This window comes from Dipodomys merriami, unplaced genomic scaffold (genome assembly GCF_024711535.1).
Source record: "Dipodomys merriami isolate MVZ:Mamm:240054 unplaced genomic scaffold, mDipMer1.0.p SCAF_54, whole genome shotgun sequence".
Taxonomy (NCBI): domain Eukaryota; kingdom Metazoa; phylum Chordata; class Mammalia; order Rodentia; family Heteromyidae; genus Dipodomys; species Dipodomys merriami.
The window spans coordinates 5042786-5046706 of record NW_027206113.1 but is presented as its reverse complement, the minus strand read 5'-3'; positions in this window follow the sequence as shown (position 1 = coordinate 5046706).

The following is a 3921-nucleotide window of genomic DNA, read 5'->3' as shown; positions in this document are numbered from 1 at the left end:
GTTAAGGGTTAGGGTTAGTGTTAGGGTGAGGGTGAGGGTTAGGTTTATTGTTAGGGTTAGGGTGATGTGTAGGATGAGTGTTAGGGTTAGGGTTAGGGTCAGGGTGAGGTTTAGGTTATTGTTAGGCTTAGGGTTTGGGTGAGGGATAGGGTAAGGTTTAGGTTTAGCATTAGGTTTAGGGGTTGGGTCAGTGTTAGGGTTCGGGTTAGGGTTAGGCTTAGGGTAGTGTGAGTATATGGTTTAGGGTAAGGGTTAGGGTGAGGGTGGGGGTTAAATTTAGGTTTAGGGTTAGGGTGAGTGGTAGGGTGAGGGTTAGGGTAAGGGTTAGGATTAGGGTTATGGTTAGGGTGAGGGTTAGTGTGAAGTTTAGGTTTAGTGTTAGGGTTATGGTTAGGGTGAGTGTTAGGGTTAGTATGAGGGTTAGGGTTAGGGTTACGTTTTTGGTTAGGGTGAAGGTAAGGGTTAGGGTGAGGGTTAGGGTGATGGTGAGGTTTAGGCTCAGGGTTAGGGTAAGGATTAGGGTCAGGTTGAAGGTGAGGGTTAGGGTTAGGGTGACGGTTAGGCTGAGGTCTACGGTTAGAATTAGGGTTAGTGTGAGGATGAGGGTGAGGGTGAGGGTTAGGGTTAGGGTTAGTGTGAGGCTGAGGGTGAGGTTTAGTGTTCGTGTTAGTGTTAAGCTGAGGGTGAGGGTGAGGGAGAGGGTTAGGGTTAGGCTTAGGGTGAGGGTGAGGTTTAGGGTTACACTTATTGTTAGGCTTTTGGTTAGGGTTAGGGTTAGGATTAAGGTTAGTTTTAGGGTTAGAGTGAGGGTGAGGGTGATGGATAGGGTTAGGGTGAGGGTGAGGGTTAGGGTGAGGGTTAGGTTTAGGGTTAGGTTTAGGGTGATTCTGAGGGTGAGCGTTAGGGTTAGTGCTAGGCTTAGTGTTAGGGTGAAGGTGAGGGTGAGAGTTAGGTTTAGGTTTAGTGTTAGGTTTAGGGTTAGGCTTAGGGTGAGGGTGAGGGTGAGGGTGAGGTATAGGGTTAGGGGGAGTGTGAGTGTTATTGTGAGGGTTAGGTTTAGGTTTAAGTTTAGGGTATTTCTGAGGGTGAGGTTGAGTGTTAGCATTAGGGTTAGGTTGAGGGTTAGGCTTAGGTTGAGGGTGAGTGTGAGGGTGAGGGTTATGTTTAGGGTGAGGGTTAGGGTTAATGTTAGGGTGAGGATTTGGTTTAGGGTGATGTTTCGGGTGAGGGTGAGGGTTCGGTTGAGGGTGATTTTTAGGGTGTGGTTGAGGGTTACGTTTAGGGTGAGGGTTAGTGTGACGTTGAGGGTTAGTGTGAGGGTGAGGGTTAGGGTTAGGGTTAGCGTGAAGATGAGGTTTTGCATTATGTTTAAGGTTAGGGTGACGTTTAGGGTAAAATTTAGGGTTACGGTTAGGGTTTGGATTAGTGTAAGGATAAGGGTTAGGGTGTGGTTTACGTTGAGGGTGAGGTTTAGGGTTAGCGTTACGGTTAGGGTGAGGTTTAGCGTGAGAATTAAGGTGAGGGTTAGTGTTAGGGTTAGGTTTCTGGTGAGGGTGAGGTTTAGGGTATGGTTTAGGCTTAGGGTTAGTGTTAGGGTTAGGCTGAGGGTGAGGTGGATGGGGAGGAAGAGGGTTAGGGTTAGGATTAGGGTTAGGGTAGGGCTAGGAAGAGGGTTAGGGTTAGGATTAGGGTTATTTTCAGGGTTAGTGTAAGGGTGAGTGAGAGGTGGAGGGGGAGGTTTAGGGTTAGGGTTAGGTTTAGGGTGATGGTGAGAGTGAGGGTTAGGGTTAGGATTAGGATTAGGGTTAGGCTTAGGCTGATGGTGAGCGTGAGCGTGAGAGTTAGGTTTTCGTTTAGGTTTAATGTTAGGGTTAGGGTTAGATAAGGGCGAGGTTGAGGGTGAGGTTTAGGGCGAGATTAAGTCTTAGGGTCAGTTTTAGGGTGAGGGTGAGGGTTAGGATTGGGGCTAGGATTAGGGTGAGGTCTAGGGTGAGGGTTAGGGTTAGGGTTAGGGTAATTGTTAACGTGAGGTTTAGGGTGAGGGTTACGGTGAAGGTTAGGGTGAGTGTTAGGTTTAGGGTTAGTTTGAGATTTAGGGTGAGGGTAAAGTTGAGGTTGAGTGTGAGGGTTAGGGTTAGGGTTAGGGTGAGGGTGAGAGTGAGGGTTAGGATTAGGGTTAGCGTTATGCTGAGTGTGAGGGTGAAGGTGAATTTTAGGGTTAGGGTAAGGATTAGTGTTAGGTTTTGAGTGAGGATTAGGGTGAGGGTGAAGGTTAGGGTGAGGGTGAAGGTTAGGGTGAGGGTTAGGGTTAGAGTGAGGATTTGGTTTCGGGTTAGGGTTAGGGTTAAGTTTAGGGTGATGTTTAGGGTGAGGGAGAAGGTTAGGGTGAGAGTGAGCATTTGGGTGAGTGTGAGGGTTAGGGTGTGGATGAGGGTTAGGGTTAGGGTGAGGGTTAGAGTGATGGTGAGGGTTAGGTGAGGGTTTGTGTTACTGTTCATGTTAGCGTGAGGTTAGGGTGAGGGTTATGGTTACTTTTAGGGTGAGGGTTAGGATTACTGTGAGAGTTAGGGTTAGGATTAGGGTTCTAGTGAGGGTAAGGGTTAGGGTTAGTGTTTGGGTTAGCGTTAAGATTAGGTTGGTGGTAAAGGATGAGTGTTAGGTTTAGGGTTATGGTTAGGGTGAGGGTGAGGGTTAGGTTTAGGGTTAGGGTGAGTGTGAGGGTGAGGGTGATGGTGTGGGTTAGGGTTAGGGTTAGGGTTAGAATTAGAGTGAGGGTGAGGGTGAGGTTTAGGGTGAGGATTAGGGTTAGGGTTAGGCTGAGGGTGAGGTTGAGGGTGAGGTTTAGGGTTAGTGTTAGGGTGATGAGTAGGTTTAGGGTGAGGGTGAGGATGAGGGTGAGGGTGAGGGTTAAGGTGAGGGTTATGGTGAGGGTTAGGGTTAGGGTTAAGTTTACGTTGAGGGTTAGGTTGCAGGGTAGGGTTAGAGTTAGGGTTTGGGTTAGGGTTAGTGTGAGTGTTAGGGTTAGGGTTAAGATTAGGGTTATGGTGGGGGTAAGGAATAAGTTGAGGGTGAGGTTTAGGGTGAGGTTTAGGGTTAGGTTTAGGGTGAGTGTTAGGTAGAGGGTGAGGTTTAGGTTGAGGGTGAGTTTTAGGGTGAGGTTTCAGGTGAAGGTTAGGGTTAGGGATAGGGTGAAGGTGAGGTTTAGGGTTAGGGTAAGGCTTAGTGTGAGTGTTAGGGTGAGGGAGAGGTTTAGATTTAGGTTTAGGTTTAGGGTGAGAGTAGGGTGAGGGTAGGGTGAGGGGTAGGGTTAGAATTATTGTTAGGGTTAGAGTGAGGGTTAGGGTTAGGGTTAGTCTTGCGGTTAGTGTTAGGCTTAGGGTTAGGGTTTCGATGAGAGTTAGGGTGAGGGATAGGTTTAGGATTAAGGAGAGGGTGAAGGTGAGGGTGAGGGTTAGGTTTAGGGTGAGTATGAGGGTTAGGGTTAGGGTAAGGTTGAGTGTTAGGGTTAGTGTTAGGCTTAGTGTTTGCGTGAGTATTCTGGTTAGGGTGAGGGTTAGTGTTAGGTTAGGGTTAGGATAAGGGTTAGGATAAGGATTAAGGTTAGGTTTAGTTTGAAGGACAGGTTTAGTGTGACGGTAAGAGTTAGGATTTTGGTTAGGTTTAGGGTGAGGGTAAGGGTAAGGTTGAAGGTTAGGGTGAGAGTGAATGTTAGGGTTAGGGTGATTGTTAGGGTGAGGGTTAGTGTGAGGGTTATGTTTCGGGTTAGGGTGAGGGTTAGGTTTAGTGTTAGGGTGAGGGTTTGGCCTGGGTTAGGGTTAATGTTAGGTTTAGGGTGAGGGTGAGTGCTAAGTTTAGGGTTAGGGTTAGTGTGAGGGTGAGGGTTATGGTTAGGATTAGAGTTAGGGTTATGTTTAGGCTGAG